General features: G+C 40.8%; 1 long non-coding RNA gene across 1 annotated transcript in view; it reads right to left on the bottom strand.

The window, feature by feature from the left end:
- Positions 1-8,151: 8,151 nt before the first annotated feature.
- Positions 8,152-25,791, bottom strand: part of LOC128852512 (uncharacterized) — a 34,174-nt gene continuing 16,534 nt past the window's right edge. The window contains exons 3-4 of the long non-coding RNA XR_008450386.1: positions 16,445-16,550; positions 8,152-12,146 (exon numbers count right to left, since the gene is read on the bottom strand). This is a non-coding gene — a long non-coding RNA (uncharacterized LOC128852512). The remainder of the gene's footprint in view (positions 12,147-16,444; positions 16,551-25,791) is intronic.

Below are 25,791 nucleotides of genomic sequence, written 5' to 3'. Positions count from 1 at the left end.
GGCTGTAGATCATCCCACTTTTAGTGGAGAGGGACTGAATCATTTTTCTGATTGCCCGCCTGTCTTCCACAGAAAATCCTGGGGAGAAAAGGTGATTAGCATTACAGTTATTAGAGCCCAAAGCTATTAATAATAAATCCATTAGAACATTTAATTAAAGCCCCAAAACTAGTCAGACAACATCCACTCCATATAATAAAAAAAATCTATAATATCAGTTATAATTAGCAATGTATCCTGTAGGATTAAAAATAATTAAAATAATTACATTTTGCAGTATTTTTAAATAGGTAATAGACTCCTTCAAAGAAGCTAATACAAATACATTCAGAACCTGTAGGTTGCTGTCCTGGTGGGATATACTTTGAGTATACTACAATGAAAAAACGAGTAAGTAAAGAAGAGTAAAGCAGTTAAGAAGCAGCCCAAACAGGAAAAAATTATGTGTGACACTATATAGCTAAGAGAAATTCAGAGTGGACATGGAGAAGAGGGAAAAACAACAACAAAATCTATATATATTGCATTATATAAAGACTCTACAGATTTGGTAAGAAATTGCCCAAAGAAGGCATCCTCGAAAGCACTACAGGGAAAATCACTCTGCTGTAGAAATTCATTAGTTGACTGGAAGTGCAAGTGATCTTAACTCGTCCGAGGTTTTCCGCTTAAAGGCACTAGAGAAGTTTTGCAGAGAATATGCAAAAAGCATGAAGAACATGGGCGAAAGGGAAAGAGAATTATACAATTTCCAGGAGGCCTGACAAGTTTAGGCACATAGCTCAAGATTTAAAAAAGCAGTTCTGCTATACATAATTGGCTCTTCCCCAGCAATTTAGCTAAGTAAGATTTATGTAAACTCCTCTTTCTCAAGACAGATATCTAAACTGCACTCCACCCATGCGGAATCTGCCAAACTTTTCTGCTCATAAACAACCTCATTTAGAGATGTATGGAGCTTAGGGAAAGAGAAAAGGAAAGCTCCACACTAAAAATCCCCCAGGAGGAACTATCTTCCTGGAAAAGTTATCAGATTTGATTCAGAGTTTGAGTGACTTAAGAAAATTAAAAACGTGTAGGAAGAACAGACCAACATTACACGGACAAACCGAGTTCCCGTGATACAACCCTGGATGAAATGACCACCCTTACAAAACAACCTCTTTGTACAGCACAAATACTCAAAAAACAAAAGCAAGGCAAAATTCTTTGCCTAAAATAAAGATTTGTTTTTAAATTAATTTATTTCTAAAAGAGTTCTAGAACTAGATGGGGCCTTGGGCAGCCTGGTCTAGTGGGAGGAGTCCCTGCCCATGGCAGGGGGGTTGGAACTGGATGGTCTTTAAGGTCCCTTTGAACCCAAACTATTCTATGATTCTATGATTCTATGATTCTATGATTGTATTAATTTCTAAATTTCAATTAAAAATTACAGACTAAGATGACAGCACTTGACAAAGCAAGGCAAACAAGAGGTGGCAGATTAAATTTCATGCTCCTGTACACTGAAGTCTCAAAATCTAAATTTCCCTGTACGCAAGATGGATGCAAGACTTCTGACTGTTCCTCTTTGAGCTGTAAAGTGATTTTTCAACCTTTATTGCTAAATTCCTCACGTAATACTGTTGATAACACCGTCAGAGGAAAGATAACTAATACACGGTTTGGCGGTTGCGTTTTTTTAAGCGCTCTTCAGCCATGGCGTAAATAGTAAACATCTTGATAAGCTATGAGTAAAAATATTGGAGAATGAATTAGGAACAGAAAGTATTTTATAAGAGGAGGTGATTCAGAAGGCAAGAGCAAAAGAAGAACATAATCAAGGCACGAAATTTAGTACCACAATGAAGTTACGCATAATAAAAGACATTTCCATGTTAGACAACAATGTGTTTAACCACATAGCCAAGAAGTTTTCCTTTAAACTAGTAAATTATTTCCGTACGTATTTCCACTGTTCCACAGCCCCAGTCCAGGCTGCAGCCCTTGGGGTTCGCAGTCCCCTCCGTCGCTCCCTGGACCCACACGCGCTCCGGGGCTGACCGCTGCCGTGGGCTCGTTTTCATGGAAAGAGTCATCGGGCACTGGCAGAGGCTGCCCAGGGAGGAGGTCGAGTCGCCTCCCCTGGAAGTGTTCAAGGAACGGGTGGATGAAGTGCTGAGGGATATGGTTTAAGGGAGTGTTGGGAGTGGCTGGACTCGATGATCCAGTGGGTCCTTTCCAACCTGGTGATTCTGTGATTCTATAATTCTTATTACTCTCTACAACTACCTGAAAGGAGGTTGTGGAGAGGAGGGAGCTGGGCTCTTCTCCCAAGTGACAGGGGACAGGACAAGGGGAGATGGCCTGAAGCTCCGTCAGGGGAGGCTCAGGTTGGATATCAGAAGGAAATTCTTCACAGAAAGAGTCATCGGGCACTGGAACAGCTGCCCGGGGGGGGGGGAGTCACCTTCCCTGGAGGTGTTTAAGGAACGGGTGGATGAAGTGCTGAGGGACATGGTTTAGGGAGTGTTGGGAATGGTTGGACTCAATGATCCAATGGGTCCTTTCCAACCTGGTGATTCTATGATTCGTGTATCCGTGCAGCGATCCGGAGGCCAACAAGGACGCTCCCAGGGCAAAAATCAAAAGCGGTATTTATTCCGGCTCCGAGAAACACAAATAAGTCAAAATACCAGGATGGACACGAGGGTGCAACTTCCCAAAGGTACAGAAACGAATCCCCCCCCAACCTGTTGGGATCACAAGGACGACCCGACCCCCACCCCGCTCCGACACTCACAGCGTAAGGGATGGAGAGGGAGAAAGGGAGCGAAGGGGAAGCGCAGCGCTCCCCGCGGCGATGGCGGCGGCTCTCGGCAACACGCGGCCGCGGCGGCAGCGGCTCCTCCTCCCCGCGTGCTCCGGCAGCGACGCTCCCGACAACGCGAGAGCACCGCAGCGCCCCCGGTGCCGCCCCCGCCCCCCCCGGCACGTGCAGGGCCGGAGCCGCCACACGCCCCGCCGGAAGGGCGGTGGGAGCACAGAAACAAAGAGTGGGGCTTTACGCCTTCCTCCCGAGTAGGTGGTTCAAGAGAAAAGTTGCTGAAGAATCCACGGATTGCCTATAAAGTCACTAAGTTAAGGTTTTCCAAACAGGGAACTGTATGTCCCTCTCGCTGCCTTCCCTCCTAAATCAGCTTCCAGAGCGTGAGGAACGCCGGGGAGGCCCTCCCTCACACGCTGTGCCAGAGAGACAGAGTCACAGAATCACCAGGTTGGAAAGGACCCATTGGATCATTGAGTCCAACCATTCCTAACACTCCCTAAGCCATGTCCCTCAGCACTTCATCCACCCGTTCCTTAAACACCTCCAGGGAAGGCGACTCGACCCCCTCCCTGGGCAGCTGTTCCAGTGCCCGATGACTCTTTCTGTGAAGAATTTTTTCCTGATATCCAACCTGAACCTCCCCTGGCGGAGCTTCAGGCCATTCCCCCTTGTCCTGTCCCCTGGCCCTTGGGAGAAGAGCCCAGCTCCCTCCTCTCCACAACCTCCTTTCAGGTAGTTGTGGAGAGTAATAAGGTCTCCCCTCAGCCTCCTCTTCTCCAGTCTAAACACCCCCAGCTCTCTCAGCCGCTCCTCATAAGACTTGTTCTCCAGCACCTTCACCAGCTTCGTTGCTCTTCTCTGGACACACTCCAGAGCCTCAACATCCTTCTTGTGGTGAGGGGCCCAGAACTGAACACAGTATTCGAGGTGCGGTCTCACCAGTGCTGAGTACAGAGGGAGAATAACCTCCCTGGCCCTGCTGGTGACCCCATTTCTGATACAAGCCAAGATGCCATTGGCCTTCTTGGCCACCTGGGCACACTGCTGGCTCATATTCAGTCGGCTGTCAACCAACACCCCCAGGTCCTTCTCTTCCGTGCAGCTCTCCAGCCATTCTTCCCCCAGTCTGTAGCGCTGCATAGGGTTGTTGTGCCCCAAGTGCAGGACCCGGCATTTGGCCTTGTTGAACCTCATGCCATTGGTCTCGGCCCAGCAGTCCAGCCTGTTCAGATCCCTTTGCAGAGCCTCCCTACCCTCCAGCAGATCCACACTTCCTCCCAGCTTAGAGACCATAGGCGATCCTCAATAAATTAATCCTGTATCAGTTGATTTTGAAATAGAGTCGCTGTAAGGTGCTGAGGGAGCCACAGAAACAAGGATGATCCATTGCTTGACGTTTCCCTGAGGTCTTTGTGCAAGAATCTATCCATGGGATCAGAGAGAGGGAGCCTGAAGAGAAGTTAGAGGTTGCAATGAAGTGTTTTCCTGTTTTTTTAAATGCCTTCTGATCCCATAAAGCCTAGTTTTATGGATGTGCCTGCGCTGCCGTATTCCAGAGCCTAAGCACAAGCGCTGTACCTTATCCATAGCATTCAATTCCTCTCTCCGTCCGCTCTTGAAGTGATCCAACTAGGTTTCTCCAATACAAACCCAGGCCATGGCTCTGGACAGAGTTCTCTCCGGTAACCATCGCAAGAATCAGGAAGGAAACCACCACCTCAATACTGTCTGCCTGCGCTCCAAAAGGTCCATCTGCACAGTCTGAGAGGGTTTTGCATCCTCAGCCTCCCATAAATGTCTTCACACCACAAAGAGAAAATCAGGTTCTGTCGGTGTGCAATTAAAGCTCCAATCTGGTGTACTGTAGCGAAGACTGCGTGTTTTCCGACTGTGAACTGGATGCTGCTACCACTCACAAGTGTATTGTGGTGCACAGAGCTGCCATGTGCTGCCCAGAGGAGATGGAGGCGATGGGATGGATGTGAGCAACCTGTGTTAGAGGGAGCCATCCAAAGTCTTTGGGTTTGGGGCCAAGGTCTGCTGCCTAACCCTCCCTAACTAAGCAGTATAGGTGTTTCTGATCAGCTCACTCTCAAAGCCATTCTTGTTATTCCCTCTGAAGCCCTCCCAGATCGCTGAAGAGTGCTTTCAGGATCTGAACAGGAAACAGGACCAAGAGAAGAACCAGAACTTTGTTTTGTCTGGCAGCTGTGCACAGACGTGTGAATTCTCAGATCCTTTTACCATTATTTTTGCAGCTGAGAGCTTACAACACTGAGGGTGGTGAAGCATTCTCACGTGCTTATCAAAATAACTACGTCCTCTTTCTCGTTTAGACTATACATAACCAGAACATTAGGTGAGACTATCAGAGGCTACAGACTAACGTGCTGACAACATGTCAGAAATGCACAGCCGTTACTCTTCTCATTACAAGTACATAATGTTGCCACGTAGCTAACTGAGCATAGCAGAGACACAGGCAGCTGCCTCCTACTTACCTGTTTAAGACACTGATAGAGAACAGAAACCAATTTGATAAATGAGCACTTGCCCGTTTCTGTAATTGAAGACATTTGTCTCTAAGCAGTGAGCAGATTTGGAAACTTCCTCAATGTCACCTTTGTTTGATATCATATCATCAAATATGCCAAGAATTAAAAGTTTCCAGTGATGGATAGAAAGTCTCACAGACATACATCATCATTGCTAACCTTCTACCTAAAATCCTCCTACAGGCTGGAATAGCAACGAGTGCCACACCAGGGAGGTGGTTGAGTCACCTTCTCTGGAGGTGTTTAGGGGATGGGTGGACAAGGTGCTGAGGGGCATGGTTTAGGGAGTGTTAGGAATGGTTGGACTCGATGATCCAGTGGGTCCTTTCCAACCTGGTGATTCTATGAGTCTATGGTTCGAGCTCTCCAGTGCCACACAGTTAAACACCTCCAACCTCAGCCACATCAGAGAAATCCTACCCTACTAGTGCTCCCTGGATATCCATCCGATACCAAGTTCATAGTCTGCATATCCTTGGGAAATCCACAGGTACACACACAGACTGAAAACGTATTTAAATTGGAAGGGGGAAGCTTTACACATTATGAAGAAATTCTTCATGCTGAGGGTGGGGAGGCCCTGGCCCAGGGTGCCCAGAGCAGTGGGGGCTGTCCCATCCCTGGAGGAGTTCCAGGCCAGGTTGGATGGGGCTTGGAGCCCCTGATCCAGTGGGAGGTGTCCCTGCCCATGGCAGGGGGTGGGACTGGATGGGCTTTGAGGTCCCTTCCAACCCAAACCATTCCCTGAGTCTGTGATTCTATGAAAACAAATGCATGGTGCTAATAAACAGAATGCAGAAATGCTGTAACTCAAACCAAATGTAATGAACTGTTATGTCCAGGCTATTCCACAAAAATTGGCAATAGGCTGGATTTTTAGCTCTTTTATTATGTGTCCTGGAATTAAAAGGAACCAACATGAAAATGAACAATAAGAAAAAAAAAACCTCGGAAGAAGTTGCAGTTTTAAGGAAGAATGATATAAACACTGAAAAACAGAATCAGAGAGAAGACAAAGTGACAGAACAGGATGAAAAAAAACCCTTTCGCTTAGAAAATCTGCAAAAAAAGTTAAAAGCAGAGAAAATTACCTGAAATGCCGCAATTTATCTGAAAATTTTTGCTTGTAATTATTTAAATTTTTGCTGAAAATTACCTGAAAAAAAAAGAAGTTAAATAAAAACCTTTTAGCCAGGTAACAGTGAATAGCAGCTTGACAACTTAGCGATTGAGCTTGGCAGTAAAAATACAAAGCCAAAGTGATACACACTTGCTTATGCCGAGACCTCAACTGAGGTTTTTCATTACCAGAAAGATTTAAATTAGTGACAGGAGATTCATGGAAGAACAATAAATATTGTAAAAGAAAGCAGACAATTGAAAAATCATTAGAACTTGGGAAAAAAACTCAGATACAGACACCGTAGTTTAACACAATTATGAATAAATTGGTGGGAAATAGGTGCTGCCTACACATTTTTAAATGGTATAAATATTAGTGCTGAAATTGCTGCATTTAACTCAATGGGAGTTTTGCCACTGTCTTTATGGGGGCAATTAGTTGACTTAGAAGCAGCAAGGGAGAAATATAAGATACAATCAGAAATTCGCTTCAAGTTAGACTTGTTATATATGTTGAAAGTAGGGTATTTTGAACGGAGAAAACTCCTTAAAATAAATGAGGGAAGATTCAGCACATGTGGTACCCAAACAGCCTGAAAAACAGCCTGGAAAACACATAGTAAGTATATTCCTGTACCATCAACTGAATTAAACGTTCTCAGCAATTTTCAGTGGCTTGCAAATGCACCAGCACTGCTGCAATAATTGAAGAAGTCAATAGAGAGACTGTCCAGAGACCAAGAAAGTTTGTACCCACCAGCACTAATTCTAATAATAATCGCAGTCCCATAATAGGCTCCGTGCCCGTGTCAGGCCCTATTCTATATTCCTCTGACTCTGAGTCACCGTCAGATTCTGTTTCTATATCCTCCTGCTTAACTTGGATGTAGATTGAGCTGGTATTAGACAGCAACACATGGTACAACCTGATGGATACTCTTAAATGCTTGTTAGTTCTGCCACAGACTTCTAGGAGGTGTTAGTCTTTTATTAAGACACGTCTACACATCACAACAAAGAATGGTGCAGAGGCCTTCAAGTTAATATTGACCAAACTATTGTCGCAGCTTGAGTTTGAGCTCCTAAAGCAACACAAAGGCATCCTCAGAGGGCTGTGTTCAAGCTAACAGGCTCTACAAGAAGCTCTTGCTACGAAGGCATGAAGGCACAACTACCTTGCTTCCAACTCTGGAGCTAACTCAAGTGGGACTGAGGTCCTCATCGTACCCTACTCTGCAGAACAGAGTTCTAATAAGTCTTTTTCACCAGAGAAACAAAATTAGAGTCTGAGTTATCTCTGATGATGTTTTGTATCACTGCACTTTCACCCTAAAATTAAAAACCCCATAAAATAGCAGCCCACAAGCTCTATGCAAATAATTTACAGGTCTCCCTCTCCCACCCAAAAGAGGATGTGTCCGTGTACATAGGAGGGAACTGTTTGCAGAAGCGATTTGGAGGAAAGGAGCAGCTTTTAAGAAGTCTCATGCGCTTAACAGAACACAAACCAAAGCTGGAAGAATTACACTTACGAACAGACACAGAGTTCAAGTCATAAGAAGCTAAACCCTTCTTACTTTTATTGAAGAATGCCAGTGTCCTCTCTAAGAGGCACAACATTTCTGTTTCACGTCACAACTGTCATTGGATCAAGTCTGGACGTTTCAGGGACTACAGAAAAACAGACAGTAATTGAGCTCAATGTGGGATTTTTATACTTAAAGTAGAATTACATGTACTTACATTACCTCTTCACCTGAACCAGGCTCATATTTACAATCATGGTGTGAAAGACACCCTGCCATCTGTGATTTTTATTGAAAGAAAATACCAAGCCATAAGAAGCAGCTAATACTAACTGCAGCAGCTGTGCACTGTCTCCAAAGAGAATTATGGGACATGCATCAAATGCATGGCATTGCTTTGTAAGGATTTGATTAGATACAGTTTGGTAAGAAAAAATGTTATCCATCAAATAAACAGCTTGCTATTTTCGAAGTTAACTTGTGCATGTACAGCCTAACGAATTTTCTTTCCTGTATTTCAAACACAGGGTAATTCCAAACTACTTCACTAGTTGTAGAAGTAATTAATTCTGTCTATAGAATAGGGGGTGAAGGTAATTACAGATAAAAACTATCTATAAAAGGAATTAAAAGTTCGCAAGAAAGCATTACTAAAGGCAGTTGGCCATTTATTTTTAATGCTTTTAGGAGCGTCTACTCTTGAAATGAAGAGCACAACAGCACCTAGCGAAAATTTCTCTTTTGAAGACTATAACGTTTAAAAGGGAAAGACACAGTGGAATTGCATTTAAGATGTTATCCTACAAGTTCTCAAGCTACTGCTAACACATATGGTACAAATTCTGCTCTCTTTGAAGTCATAAGCTGACTATAACTCAGTGGAAATATACAGAGGATTTAATTACATTTTAGATCTACCTACATAAAATACTGGTTACTTATGTCTTTGTTTAATTGTTTATATATTTCAAGGTGTTTTAACAGAAAATAAATAGTCATGCCACTGGAATCAAATTCTCATCTAATACAAGCATTACACTTAACCCCCACACAACCCCTGTAGGAAAAACTACGCTGCAGCCCTTAGGATGTAGTTGAAAAGTCAGCCCGTTTATTTAAAAGCAGGGACACAATCTTCACATTCTGACTTTCCATAATCTACTGAGTCCTTCTGATGCAATATTTCATGCACCTGTTAAACTTAATGATTGAGCCCAAAATAACGTGCATACATCTTGATTGCTTTCAGTGAGTTCTACCCTCCTCATTTCTTTCTGTTAATAAAGTGAAAAGACTCTTCAGCGAGTGTTTGAGAACTCTGCTGTTCCAAGCACAATTCACAGTGTGCAAGAATCATGGATGCAGAGCTTTTGTTGGGTTTAATGGCAACATAGGAAAGAAAAATAGTCATTTACCTAAGCAACCATAATTGGTTGGCACATGAGAATCCATCGCACTTACAAATTCTCTTGAATGGTATTTTTTGTTTATGTGAGACTTCCCTATAATTCAAGAATAAACGAATGTGAGAAAACAACACGCAATAAACAAGTGGCCGCTCTTTCATTACAAAGATTTTATACATCAGTGTCTTGAAATAATATGGATGCTATTTCCATCCGCATAAAAATAACTCATAGTGCAGTATTTTCTTGTTACTATTGGGAGTGGAAGCAAAAATAGCTTTCCAAAAGAATATTTGGCCTAGGAACAGTATGCTATATTTTTTTTAAATAAAAGATCTCATGACACCCAGGCATTTGCAACTCAAGAACATGAAAAATCAGCTGGAACTCTCATGCCAGCAAGCAGAACAAAATACACCTTGTCTTCCTCAAAATTCTTGATCTGCGAAGAAGCACGTTATAACAAAGTAGGGTTATAAATATTATATGTACTGCAACAAGTTGATTTATAGTAGCAAATAAAAACATACTGTCAGGCAATTAACATCCTATTAAGTGTAGTGTTTACTACCATGAGGCATCCATCAGCTTAAATAGAGTTCTTCCATCATCTCTTTATTGAGACCTCCTTATGTACTCCTACTTCAGGTTCTCTTTACTGAAGGATGCAGTTTAGATCCTCACCTGATGCAGAATAAAAAAATTCATTCACATTATCTCTTTATAGCAAACTCGGAACAGTACAAGCAAAAATATGTGTGTTGGCATTAGTTCCTTAGTTGATGATCCATCCTGACTGAAGTGCTTTCTGCCCCACTGCACTTTTATCCCAGTACTGGATTCTTCCCAAGTATGTGAGCACATCGCTGTTGAACCCTCTGATACCCCCATAAAGCTAAAAATGTTGTCTTAGGTTATCAAAATGACTCAAACCGGCGAAGGGCAGTAAACAGCTGGTCACATGGATACACACAGCGACCCAGGAGGTCATTCCGTAAGGACAGCATGAGCTTAAAAAGGGTCTAGAAAGAAATAGGAAACTGAACCAATAACCAAAATACCACAATGATCTCATCCGTCATTTTAAGAGATACTGTAGTAGCAGTAAAGAGAATATTAGGACTATTTTGGCTTCAGCTATGCATGGATGATTCGTTAGCTGTCTACAGTGAAATACTGGTCTTTAAAAATGGCCACATGGGTTTTGAAGTGAAACCGTATCATGGTGTGCAAACAACAGCCCTCATTCAGGACCCCAGCTTCAGACAGCTGACACGGTCATCCACCGACGATCGTACCTGGAACTCATTGAAGACACAAACAGATTGCAAAAACTGTACAAAAGCAGCAACGTCCACAGTTCCTCAGTCTCCCTCTCACACTATTTGTCATTTACAAATAGCATCAGCTAAAACGTTTCATCAAATTAGTGCATTCACCAGTCACGTGTATTACAGAAACCGTTCAATACGTCACTTGCACCTACGTGGTGAACTGTATCCTAAGGAGGGCTTGTTGAGCTTGGAAAGGGAATGTACACCTCGATGACTGAATCGCCCTTCCTCCAACCAAAGCAAATTCACTACACTTAGGTGAAGGATCCACAGGATATGGACCCTCTATCCTTCTTTCACAGCTTCTGCCTCCAGGATGGGTGCAGGTACGGAACCTGGGTCTGTGTTCCTCACTCAGGAACTCCTCTCATGCTTTGACAAATCACCCCGCAAAGATGACTCGAACAGCACAGCATCACTAAAGTATTATTTTTATTGTCCTATTGCCTGTTCCCAAGTTCTGGCTATAACCAGAGAGAGGGCTGGCTGATTCTTAGATGAAATAAACCGAATCATCCACAACATCAAATGTTCGCTATGAAACCCAAACTTGGGAATTACCACGAAGCTGTTCAGTTGGCTTCTCGCATTTAAGTCAGTACCCAAGAATGCAAGGGAAGCACAGCTGCATTTTAATTATTTCATATTCCTCCTTCAACACTAGATTTCTGTAGAGCAAGTTTCCACTTCTCAATTACTCATATAGATGTCTTCTCACTTTGTCCCATATTTCCATTGTTACAGATAAAATACAGTACTTGTAACCTGAAAGCCCTTTTGTCTTCGAATCTCCCCTTTAACCCATTTCCACCTATGACACCCACAAGAATCTGCCAGCTGATAACGCTGAGATAGCTCAGAGGATGGGAGCTCTTTGGCTTTATTGAGTTAATGGGATTTTGCACAGAATCATAGAATCATTAAGGTTGCAAAAGACCTCGAAGATCACTCAGTCCAACAGTCATTCCCAGTTAAAAGTGGAGAACTAAACTAATATCTCACCCGGATTAAAGTACTGCGTGTATGTAGACCACTAACAAGTATTCACTGCAGGCAGAGGTGACAGTTTCTGTGCTAAGATGTTTGTGAGTAAATAAAACCATGGACAGCTGGTAAAAGTGAAATTCAGGTCTCCCACCTCTTCATTCAAAACTATATCAAAGGAACTGTATTAATTAGGTGGGCACAGCAGCCAAATAATACTTAGCGTGGAATAGAATCCAATCCAGTTCTGTTTATAGCAATGTTCCCAGACCAGCTCTTGGAATTTGTTCTCCACAGACCAACAAAACTTCCCATGTCAAGACCTCAGGAGAAAGACAGCGGACCGCTATCCCGACTGCAGCATCAGGAATTTTCTTCATAGTTTCGGAATAATGAAGTTAATTTCTTGCCTAGAAGTAAAGAAAGGGCACTTTCAGTCTGGCTAATTATGTGATGCGACTCCATTTAAAAAAACAGCAGGCTATTCAATTAAATAGGATTGGCAGCAAAAGCTGAAGCGTAAGCCTAAAGATGTATCAAAAACTCAGCTCAAAAGCAAGCTTTTTAATCCTCATTTATAGGATTTCTTGAAGCGCAAAGCTTTGATCATCTTTTCAATATCACAAAAAAATGAGAGGTCTTGTGAAATACACGTGATAGATGATGTGGGCTGTACATCAACGCAGGAAACACGAGTTCAGCCACCACCTCTAGCCCACGAGAGTGCTTGCTGCCACGAACACTCCGACACAAGAAAGAAATCAGTGCATATACAGGCACGCTGCAAATGCTTCCCCAGTCCATTGTTAGCCTGACAGGTATTGATCTCAACAAGAGAGGCACTATCAAAACCAGCATTTTAGTGTTACATACTAATTTTTTTACCATTTTTAAAACAAATACTGAATCATGAGTATGATGGCCAAGGGCAAGGTCCTACACCTGGCTCAGGGCAATCCCCGGGTTCAATACAGGATGGGGGATGATGTGATTGAGAGCAGCCATGCAGAGAAGAACTTGGGGTGCTGGTTAATGAGAAGCTTGACATAAGCCGGCAACGTGCACTTGCAGCCAAGAAACCAACCGTGTCCTGGGCTGCATCAAAAGAAGCATGGCCAGCAGGGAGGAAGGGGATTCTGCCCCTCTATTGCTCTCTGGTGAGACCTCATCTGGAATACTGTGTCCGGTTCTGGAATCCTCAACAGAAGAAGGAGATGGAGCTGTTGGAACAGGTCCAGAGGAGGCTACAAAGATGATCAGAGGGCTGGAGCACCTCCCATACGAGGACAGGCTGAGAGAGTTGGAGTTGTTCAGATGGGAGAAGTCTCCGAGGAGACCTTCTAGTGACCTTCCAGCACCTGAAGGGGCTCCAAGAAACCTGGGGAGGGCCTGTTCGCAAAGGCTTGTAGGGATATGACGAAGGGCAATGGGTATAAACTGGAGAGGGGCAGATTTAGACAGGACATAAGGAGGAATTTCTTCACTATGAGAGTGGGGAGGAACTGAAACAGGTTGGCCAGGGAAGTGGTGGCTGCCCCATCCCTGGAGGCGTTCCAGGCCAGGTTGGAGGGGCCTTGGGCAGCCTGATCCAGTGGGAGGTGTCCCTGGCCATGGCAGGGGGGTTGGAACTAGATGATCTTTGAGGTCCCTTCCAACCCAAACTATTCTGCAATTCTACAGTTCCATGAAACTTCATATAATATTTGGGCATAATACCCTTTGAAGCTTATGAATTACTAAATTCTCACCAACAGCGAACTTCAGCATTAATACCTGCATTGAGAAAGCACCCCGATAATTTCACATACAGCAGAACCTCAGTTTGAACTGTCACGGGCTATTACACAACTGCTGCGCTCAATGCCAAAGGTGGCTGCATTTCAGCAACGAGAGAGTGAGTCATAGTTTGCACAATCGGAAAAACTCTTGGGATGAAAAGTACTGTACAAGTCATTCATAGTATCACTCTTGTTCCAGGGCTGAAATCGGCTACACGCAGGCAAGCACTCCCGCTTACTGAAAACACAAAGCACGACTGCCAAGTGTTTGGCTATACATCCTATATCCACTTACACCTGTTAGCTTTGTTATTTTCGGCAGCAGTGCTGGAGGAGTCCAGTTTAAGGGTGGATTTCACTACGGCTCCCGCATACTATGCAACCTGTTGGCAAATTCAATCAAGCGGGGCTCTCCCCGCGTGCTGTCACAGCGAAGCGTAGCACAAAAGAAAACAGGAAAACCAGAGCCTCCCTCCTAGGATGGTGCGTGTGCAACTGTAAAGGAAGTAAACGCTAGGATGGATTCTGCAGCACACCCGTGTTGTTTCTGTTCTCTGATCTCGCCCATTTCTGCTGCTCCTTTGAGTCCTTTCCCTTTGCTTATGATTAAGACGACAAAGAACAGCTTAAACACTGAGCTGCTGACCAAGTACTTCAGGTAGATTTTTATGATATGGACTGACAGCAAGAAAATTAGTTTTATTATTGGTTCTATTGATGCAAGTAGATATAAACCTTAAAATGATTATGCTCCTGATGGACAACCCTTTGAGTCTGAATAGTGTTCATCTAGCACATTGTCCTGGCTCTGAGGGTCGCCAAGGCCAGTAACACCTCTGCTTCCTGCAGTCATCCACTGAGAATCTTCCTGAGCAGGAGTTTGTACCCTGAGCAGTTGTTTTGTGAGTGGTTTCAGGTTTGTTGTCTCACTTTAGTGACCACTGATCGTGATTTAACAATCTATTCATGCTTTTGGCTTCCACGATCTTCTGTAACAGCGCATTCCATAATTTAACACTGTGCTATTTAAGAACGCCTCACATTTGTACAGTATTTTTTGAGTTATAAAACATGATGAAAAATTATGTTCTGTGCACCTTTCCCACACTATTCATGGATTGATAGGCCCTCTCCATAACTCTCCATTTAGTGTTCTCTTTGCAAAGTGGAAAAATCCTAAACACTTCCATCTCTCTTCACTGAGCAGTTGTTTCATAATTTCGAGCACTGTATCCCCTCACTGTACCTTCTCGAGTTACTGTCTAAGCTTTCTAAGATCACGGTACTGTTTTAAATAAACTACTGGTTTGCTAGACACAATTAAAAATCACTTACAGCTGAAAAACCCAGTTAAAAGTTCTCTCATTCATAAATATAGGGAAAAATAAGCACTTAAAAGTGACCTACTGTGTTACGTCACTTACATGTGACCACAGATCCAAAGATCTCTCATATAAAAGTTTTAGACCTTGGGGCACTGCCTTAAAATGAAAAATCATAATGAGCATTGAGCAGAAAATGTTTCCTAACCTATACAAAGAGTTCAACTTCTAAATTTGTGGGAGCCAACCTTGCCATGAAACCTCCCCATTAGCCCGCAGCCAGCACTGGAGCATTGGGACTGGAAGATAGTGATTTCTTTGTAGCTATGAAGATTTCCTACTGTGTGACACAGAGAGAAAAAAACAACTGTTCTGGCTGCCCAGAATTCTCTTCTCTAGTCTTCTCAGAGTACCCAGGTGGAGCAGAATGAACACTCTTACCACCATCACCAATACAAAGAAGTAGAGAATCTAACAGTTATGAAAAGACAGCTTCTATCTCCCACACTGAGGCTGCATGAGAATGATGTTAGTCATATCTGTAATGAGAGAAGAGCAGCAGTTAGAGACAGGTAAAGCCTCAGCAGTATAAGTTGTCACTCTGGGTAGATATATTCAGTGGAGAAATACCAAAGAGAGCATATGGGGCAGTAAATCAGCCATTGTGCCTAAGAAGATCTCAGACAGGCAAAAAAACACAGCGAGCTGAAACAGCTGTGCCCCAGGAAACAGCAGAACAAATGGATTTACTACCTCCTGACTGCAGTGATACCAATACCCCTCAGAGAGCAGCAGGGCAAACAAGGGAAACTGGAGTGTCTAAGTTAATTTATTTGATCAACAAGTTACAAATATCCAAAACACTACTTCGTTTCAATATTTAACGCTGTGTTTTGTTCAGAAAGGAAAAAACAGATGACTAAAGTTACAGGATAACTCTGCTATCAGACATGGAATATTGGGTGCTGTTTCACTCAAGCTTATGTTAACAGTACTGACCAGCTGCAGTGGAGACAAAAGTATCAGCTTTGCTGCAGTTCTGTTTGCCCTGAACAATGCCATGCAGCTCCGAGACACATGACAAGCTCTGAATGAGGTGGTATTTTTACGTGGCAAAGAGCGTTCCTGTGCACAGATACCAGGGCAGGTCTTTAACGTAGCACAGCTGCTTCGGTGTAACTCAAGCTAGATCATGAGAAACGCGATAACCCTAGTGGAGCTCTGCTGCTTTCAGCTCTGGAGAGGACTTGGAACATCGATCTGGGGCGCTCAGCTTGGCATTGCATCACATGAGATGAGCGTACCATGACAGATCCTCTGTTCTTCCTAATTTCTGTACTATAGAATAGAAAGGATGGGCTTTTATCATGGAATTTGAAGGTGAGAGGGGCTGATGCAGGATGTCTTTGTAACAGAATGATTAACTGGACACAGTATTCCAGATGAGGTCTCAACAGAATGATTAACTGGACACAGTATTCCAGATGAGGTCTCATCTACATCATCATCTTTATTCTCCTTAAAGGAGGTTACATCCTCTCCAACCAGTTCCCCAACCGCACAGGCAAATGTTCCCTGACCCACCTGTATTAGAAAGATTCAACTTACCCCATAGTAAGGAACCTGTAGTTCACTTCAATTTACCCTCAGCCATTTTGACAGAACTGGATTAAGAAAATACTCCATGTGCAGGTTTGTCAGCAGCTTCCCCAGCCTGCGGCATAAACAGAGGGATGAAGAATTGTGGAAACACCTTTCAATAAGCCTCAGGTACAGCTTGATTGGAACATCTGGCCACAGCAGTACAATTTAGCTGCTTTCACAGAAGTAAAAGGAAATTAAGTAGAGCTTGATTTACAAGGTATCCACCTGAATTCATTATTCTATTCTATTTTTCTGTACGCTGTAGCATAGGTATTTCATTCCAGGCATCACCTTGTTACTCTGAACGTTTGGTGAAGACATCTGATTAGGTTTTAATTAATTCTTCCAGAGTTTTTGACAGGTCTGGCCTACAGAATAATTATAATACCAAGAGTTGTTGGTATGCGGTGAGAATGTTTAAACTCTTGTATTTCTGTAGCAGGAAATGAAGAAACAGATTAATTTCAGCTTTCAAAAACATACATGAAAGCCCTAAAAAAATGGAGATAAGAACAAGAGAGGTAGATATCAAAACCCATAATGATCTAAAGCTGCTTGCTACAAAAATAGCCAAGATACTATACGGTATATCTCAAAAACATGTAATTAACTGTGCAATTTTCAGCTGTTAATGACATCAGGTTACTGTGTCCTTTAATATAACTGAAGGCCCAAATTGTCACTTCTTGCTAAGTTAGAACTTCCTTACATTCCAAACAAGATTTTTCCTGAAAACCTCCAGAAAAAGAAAAGCTTTCTCACAGCCAGAAAATATTAAGTGATATTTTTAAATCACAACACCAAAGACTCAAAAAACCCTGAAGAAAGAGTTCAAATTAATAAACTGAACTCAATTTTTAAAATGCACATAGGGATTTATTCCAGATTGGCACAAACATCACAAGATTTTTTTATAATAATGAAATCGATAGGACTAGCATTTCTTCTGAAGAAAATAACCCTGAGAAGAAAAAAAGAAATAAAATTCGTTCTAAGGACTAATTTGACCAACATATGAGAGTTCCGTGGTACATAGGAAGAAAATTGCATCTCCCATGCATCTTTTTTCCCAGATTTTTTTATTAACAACAAACAAAGAAATTCAACTTAGAAAGGAATGTTGTCTTCTTGGCCACCACCTGCAGCAGGAAACCATCCACCAAAAATATTCCCCTGAAAGATATCTGACTAGTGTTGGGTGTCATTCTCAGACAACACTAAACACTGCTGAAACACTCTTTCATCAGCCAAATTAGCAATGCTACACAAATCCTTTGACTGCCCCACGATAAGTCAAACCCCAATCAGACCAACAGTCTTCAAGAGGCGTTCCCATCTCATTAAACACTTCACAGCCTGTGGGAAAGAAAAGGCAGGTGTCCCAAGAAAACTGGTGCCACAACTGGTTTGTGACCAGTCTCACGAAGGAGGAAGGAACTGAGTTAAGGGAATATCATGATTGGCTCACCTTTACAATTCAATGCAGAAACACTCTCACTACTTTATATATTTTTCCTTTTTTTAAAGATGTTTGGGTGGGGAGGCCCTGGCCCAGGTTGTCCAGAGATCCCTGGAGGGGTTCCAGGCCAGGTTGGATGGGGCTTGGAGCCCCTGAGCCAGTGGGAGGTGTCCCTGCCCATGACAGCGGTGGGATTGGATGGGCTTTGAGCTCCTTTCCAACCCAAACCATTCCATGACTCTAGGATTATCCTAATATTTAAGGAAAAAAAAAAAAAGCCATTATTTAATCTACTTAACATTCTACATCAAGTTTTGATCAACTACGCTGGAACTGATCTCATGAAGGATATTTTATGAGTATTTAGACACAAAAAAAAATATCCATTTCCATATTTATCAAAAATAATCTTAAGGATTTAAGCAGTCTCCAAGATAGCATGTAGAGTCATTTAAACATTACAGCTGATCATAAAACGTTTTTTAAAGTGTATTCATTTGCAGTTATAATTGGGAAAAGATATTCAAATTCATTAGCTTGAACACATTTCAAAATCTTCCCAATCCCAGCCATTTAAAAAATGATTTAATTCACCTAGAGGACTAAGTATTAAGATGTGGGAAAAATAATTCAAACTGAGTAGTCCTGTATAACAGCACTACATATTTTGGAACTGAACTTTCCCTCTCCTGTTCTATTTTTTAAGCAGAAAACACAGATGAACATAAAGTCAAATGTAAGAAATGATCCTCCATGTATATTTTATTTGGTCTGTAGTTAATGCTTTTGAATGCTCAACTGAATGTTCACAATAAAGTTTCACGTGAATAAGACTTCTGAGATTTTAGTCGATTTTATTTGAGTGAATCCCATGACATTATCTTTAATATAAGGTGCTATCGATCGAAAATGATGAGAAAGATTAACAAGGTTTCTTGTTGCTGTGTCTTTTGAATTCAGGTGAAGTTGGATCCTTAAATGTTACCAAAGCTCTCCCCATTTACTTTAAAATCTACACAACCAAAAAATTAGCTAACAGAATATCTGTGAGAAGGGGACAGCAAACTTATTTCAAAACAAACTTTACAGTAGAATAAATAATCTCTTAGGTAGAAGATAATGGATGTGAAAAAGGATGATCAGCCATTAGAAAAGCTCTATGTTATAATAAATTAGGTATCTTTTAAAAATATGTAAACATAGGGTTTTTTCCTTATTTAAAGAAACAGCGATAAAAAATAATCTGTTCTGCCAATGATAACCCATTTTTGGACTAAATTCTGTTTAATTCTTGTGTAAGCCATCATTGTTTACTTAAAGTGGCTTATAAAGACACATAACAAAAAATTGGCATTCCACTATTAAGTTAGAAATTGTTCAGTAGATGCACAGCATTTTCTTTTCCTCAAATTACTGTTGACTTTTAACGATATACAGTTGTATTATTGAATTTATATCCGGAAAGACTGTGGGAACTTTGAGGTCCCAAGAGCTTTCCAAAATGATGGGAGAGGAGGAGAAATTAGAGTTCTGTGTCACCAGGTATAAGAACCTGTTGGATGTGGAAGAGGAAATACTTTGTGTTTCTGAAGGATGAACTCTCCTCCATGCATGTGAATCCAACAGGAGACTGAGATGACTACCTCTTAGGCACCATCCCATTTATTTCACCAGCTGCCTTCCCATTTCTTGTGGCGAGGATCACTGCTGTGCTTTCCAGCTTAGTGACAATATTCTCTCCTAAATAATACCACAAAGGCAGGCAAAGAAAAGAGAAGCAGCATTAATTAGACTGTTTGAGATAAAATAAGTAGAATTAGCACAGAACAGTCCAAAATAAAAGAGCAGCAGACCACAAGACGAGACTTGTTTCAGTATCTACAAGCATGATGTGTAGGAGCATATAAAGTGTGGCTACATTTCAAATATAAAAATATTACCATGAGGCTTCTCCCTCCCACTCTATTATACTCTCCAAGAGAAAAGAGAGTAGGTAGACAATGAAATTCTTAGTTCACTGCCAAGAATTCCAGTGCAAACAAATTATCAAGAGAATCAGATAAGAATAATGATGTGATATTGATAGAGAAAGCAGAAGCTCAGTATAAATTAAAGTTTAAAATAAACTGTAGGAGTGACAGAAGGAAAAGGTAAAAAGGCAGGCAGAGAAGAAAGATCTGTATTTTGATAAAGAAAATGGTATGTACATCCTGTACACACTACTGGTAACAGCATGAACAAACAGATCCACGTTGCAGGCAGTCTCCTCCTCAGATAACAAGAGCATCCGCAATGCAAGACACGGCTTACATAAAAAAGCAGTACATTCAGCAGAAAATAGCTCCTAATTGCTAAAGTTAGAGGATTCACTTGGAAAAAAAACCTGCCCCGGAGTGTACCAGTATCTGTACTAAACAGTGAAGAGCAAATAGGTTCACTCTTCTGTTCCCTAGCAAGTTTAAGACTTTAGTAGGTCAGTCCATTTTGCTCAGCTCCTGGGAATATCACCACAGTCTCCTGAACTGCAACACACCAGTAAAAATATTTTTACCCTTCCTGGCTTACTTTCAAGGTTATTGAGTCTGAAGTGATCAGGTATGAAATCGGAATTCTCCTGCACAGGCCTTCTTCGACACTCTCAGTGATCATTGCAGCTGACCTAGTTTTCCTCCTTCTGGATACTCAGGCGTCATGGTGCCTTACCCTGATGTATTTGATACAATTCCACTGGGAATTGCGAGATACATCCCCACCCAAGGACACAGATTTACGTAGTCTGCTGTAAATGTATGTAACAAGAAATATTGATCCTTCCGACAGAGATAAAGAAGTGGTATATGGAAATCTGCAAACTTATCAATGATGAGAAGATGATTTTGTTTGGTTGCAAGTCAAATTTAATCAGCTCAATGAAGTGGCAATAGTATTGTACGGAATCAAACAATCAGCATTAGCTGAAAATTGTATCCGAAGAACTAAGAAAATTCAGATGAATGATCTGTGAAACGTGGAGTCACTTAAGAAATGAAAAAGTTAAGGTAGAATTATGCCAATATACGGGAATGCCTGAAAACTAACAGAATAAAAACACTATAAAAGGCAGAATTGCTCACGGTCAGGCAGCCACCAGCGTGGCACTCAAACACCGAGTCAGCTGTGACTGAACAGAGAACTGACCACACAGAAAGATACTCGCTGCTAAGAATGAATAAATTATACAAAGTAAAGACCATTTATAACAAACTCACTCCCACTTAAAGTAAAGATACTCTCGGATGAGAAGCCGAAGAGTTAAATTAAATAGATATCACCCTAACTCCCAAAGATATGAAGAGAATTGATTAAAACATTTCAATTACCTTTATTTTTTTCAAAATAAAACAAAGTTCTGCCTATAGAAATTACCTGCATTCCAGCTCTGCTGCTGTTTTATTACATGGAGAGCAATAATATTGCAGTATAGCTATGTCCTTCATTCTCAACCAGGATAAATGATTGGAATTGAAATGAAGCCATTAACATGGATACTTTTGAATGTTGTCTTAAAACAAAAAGGGGCAAATTAAACCAAAAATCATTGCTTCCTATAGTAATGAATCACATCTAACCAAAAGCTGGTTTAGTACTGGAGAGGTACAGTTGGACACAATGATCTCAAACGTCTTTTCCAACCAAATGATTCTATGATTCTATAATAAACAAACCATCATAAGCAGAGGAAAAAAAACATTTAAAATTGCTGATCACTCTTTCACATTTTATACACCTTAACACAAAAAAAAGCATATTATGCAGAAATTAGTAACTCACAAAAGCAAAATTTCTGTTACTTAAAGAAAAGATGAGGTAGATTTCATAAAGCCAGGAAGGTCTTCAGTATCATTTATTTCTATGTCATTTTATATACACCTATACCATTAAATTGAGGGGCAGTATATGCTTTGATATGATAAAGTGCATATATTTATATCCAGGCTGAAGTGAAGAGTACTACAAAGTATTACAGCAAAAAAAAACTTAGAAAGTGAATTGTCCAGCTCTGCAGACTTTCTAAAGCTTGAAAATACATACATCACCTTTCAAGCTGCTTCATCCTCTTTGCATGTGCACTTGAACAGGGATTGTTATGAGCTGGGCCGATTCCTGGTCCTTACTGAGCAGTGAAGGTGAGATTTTACCTTTAATAGCCAATAGGTTTGTGATACTTCCGAATAGGACGCTGCTTCTTAAGGCACAAACATTATAACGATAGCCACAAATGTTTTTCTTTTTAAACCATTTGGATTGCTCACAATGTAAGCTCCTGCTTACATTGGCTGTACCACATCCTCATAGCCATTTATCTTTGTCTCATTTGCAACTTCTCATTAATACAAAACATTGTGAGATACCTTCGAACAAAGACAGCATTTGTTGAGACTCTCGTCCAAAGTGCATTGATTTTCCCTGTCTACATCAAACAGTTCAGAAGGAGTGAACACACTCACCGCTCTTCACCCGTTACTTAACAAGGTAATTGTAGAGTGGTTGAACCTTTACCACAACCACAGCTATAAATAAAAGCGTACTGAAAATATTACCTACATATGCCCTAATTTTCTGTGTGCGTGCTTGCGCTTCACACACAACAATAGACAAAAAAAGGAAACACCTGAATAGAGGTTGTGTGCACTGGGTAGGTCACAATTTACCTCCTGAATCCATACAGAGAAATCTTGTTTTATAAAACCTCCTTACTTTTCCATAGAGCTGCAGATCCTCAACAAAACTTGAAGTTAAAGGAATAGTAGATCTACAAAGCAGTCTCAGATTATTTTCTTTAAAGAAGTAGGAATTGTAAGATGAGAAAACATTACTCTTAGCATCAGGATAAGAGCAAATCCAAAGATCTTTGAATTAAAGCCTCGTGTCCACAAAGCTGGTGGAGGAAGAACATGGCACACAGTCAGAAGCCTTCAGACGGGCCAGTAATTACACAGCAACAATGGTTTTCTATGACCTAATTAACAGAAAACATATTGAAAAGCACCTTATTTTACATAAGGTATTTGTCATTATCAGATACATAGAATTTCTTGGAGCTATATGAGCTGGGTGTCAAGTCCTGTTCTACTGCAGTGGGCTCACCCTACCACAGGACAAGGTACTTACAGTAAAGGGGATGGAATTTCACATCTGTCTCAGCCCATGCTTGTGTTTAGTTTTAGCTGGAGGATACAGCAATTCCCTTCACCCAGGTAATGCAATTAAATCTGAATAACCAAGTAGTCAAGCGGCCATGGGAGGTAAAGATTTTATGTTGGCTGTTTCTTAGACAAAAAGCTCTGAATCGCCTCTGTCAGCAGTCAGCCACATCAATAAAGTTTGACATGAACAGCTTGGAACTCAGGGAAACCAACACTATAAACAGTCTGGATACGAAGAGCTATAGAGTCCACATAATATGAATGTTACATGTATTTGTAAAACTAAGCGATTCTTTAGTAATTAAAGTACTACTACATTTCTAAAAATAAAAGAATGTAACATACTGCTAATCTTTTATACCTATTAACTACTTAAATGCAGAAGATATTGCACAAGTAGAAAGTAATACAGTAGGACAAGCCTTTGACTTTTTAACGACACTAGGAATCCGAAATGCGTTTCAGAAGTTTGTGAACATTGTGTTTACTACATAAATTCTTTTTAAGGAGTTATACTTTTCTGATTCTTTAAGCTCTTTATAACTCTCTCATCTCATTTGCACTGCTGGAGATCTTTAAACCCACTCTCTTCATAGTTAAAAACAACGTAACAAGATTAGGCTCAGAGCCAACAAAATCAACTGTGTGCCAACTAGTCTTCTGAATTCTAATTAGAACATCGTTTGTATTAAGCTCCATTTTCCTAACATAAGGACAATACTATCATTTCTATGATTATATCAGTGAAGCAATTATCTTTTCCAGAATATACTGCAAGATAGAAACAATAAAATGTAATATTAGTAGGACCACTTGTAGAAAGTTATTAATAGGCAATTATTCCAGAATGCTATATATTAATTTAAAATGTTTAATAGAAATGCAATAAGGAGATAGCCAGTCATAGTCAAGAAGAATTTGATAAAAAAAGACTATATACAAGAGCATTTCTGTTCTAGTCTAGTGAAAAATCTAGCTGGGCACGGAGTTACTATGTCTTCGATTCACCTTTTCTAACTAGCTTTACCATCTATATTGTCACTGACTCTAAAAACAGAATGGCTTTTTCAATCAGTCTTGAAAAAATATTTCTCTGACTTCAGAATGCTGTTTTTTATTCCACTGTTAGTACAAATCAGATTACCTAGTGTACACGTGCTTACTGTATATGCATATTACTAAAATAAATCATCACGACTATTCTGAATATAAAATAAGTATGTATAGTCTATTATATTTTATTAAATAAGATATTAAGTATCTTTCATTAACAATCTTTTCTAAAATTTCATTAAAAGCACATACACACAGACTGGAAACGCAGTCTGGAAATGGAATTAAGAGCTTGTTAGATATATGTTGTATATAAATCCTCTAAACCCCAGAAATCTAGTTAGCCGCTACCTAAACACAGTCAATGCTTAAAAACGCTTTCCTTTCACCAAATGAAGGATGCAATCTCTATTCCAAAAGCTGGTAACAGTGCTCTCTCCTGTCACTTCCCATGTCATGATCCGTCGAGGTGTCAGTTGTGTGCTCTACTCTAACCTCTGTTCCCTTCCCCAGGGAAGGTCTCTAGAAGCCCCTTCCAAACTCAAACATCCTGCACAGCTCTGTGGTTCCCTCATGCCCTACACGTACCTTTCCAAATTCCTGCGATGGTTTTGCTACTGCACCTTTTGGGTTATTCCTGCAGGCTGTATTGAGACTGCTTACCCGATACATTTGTGAAGAATCTGCCTTGGAACAGACCAATTTGGCATTTGGTCAAATTTTAGTATATTCTGTAGTGCCATGTGGTCCATAGCGCTAAGACATGAAGTAAAGAGGTTTCAGTACAAGGCAAATGTTTTACGGTACTATTTGGTGAGTAAGCTCTGCAAAAGCCAACAAAAACTCCTGGAATACCAGCCAGAACACTTTTTGATCTAAAAGAATAAATTTTAAAACTAAACCAAAGCATCAATTTTAATACAAAGACCTTATTGAACTTACAAGAAATTGCTGTGACTTAAATCACATTACAATACCAAAGAGAGCTCAAAAGCATGCATTGAAATGAATATTAAAAATACACTTAGAGAAGTAATTTGTAATAAGTAATAAAACCAGTGAAATAAAAATAACATTCATATTTTAGACAGAAAATTACCGGAATATGTGTAGCATCAAAGGGCACCTACACTCACTGAAATCTATGGTACAAAAGAAACCCAACACAAACGCAGCAAGAACTGGAGCTGTATGGAATGCCAGTGTTTATCATAATACATTTACCACAGCACAATCATATACTAACATGAATCCCAAAGTGTGAAAACACTTATGGTGCATGTCTTAGCAGCTGTTCTTCAATGAAGATGCTATTTTTGCATCTATATAAAGAAAGAAGAAGAAAATTAAATTATAAAAATACTTTTTAAGTCCACTATGTTAGAACAAATCTACTGAATTTGTAACAGGGCAGCTGAAAACTTTAAAGAGATTATTAATCGCGCCTCAAGTTACAAGTGTATCTTGAATCGTATTTCCACGTGGCAGTGATCAATACTGCCTGAAAAAAAATTCAGTTCTTCATAGGACATCTCAAGCTGAGCACTGAAATTATTTATCATCTATGAGAACCTAAGTACACATCTTCTTCACAGACAGGAGAGATAGATAGA

Source organism: Cuculus canorus, chromosome 6 (genome assembly GCF_017976375.1).
Source record: "Cuculus canorus isolate bCucCan1 chromosome 6, bCucCan1.pri, whole genome shotgun sequence".
NCBI classification, from domain to species: domain Eukaryota; kingdom Metazoa; phylum Chordata; class Aves; order Cuculiformes; family Cuculidae; genus Cuculus; species Cuculus canorus.
The sequence above is the reverse complement of the archived record's forward strand: the minus strand, read 5'-3'. Positions and strand labels throughout refer to the sequence as shown.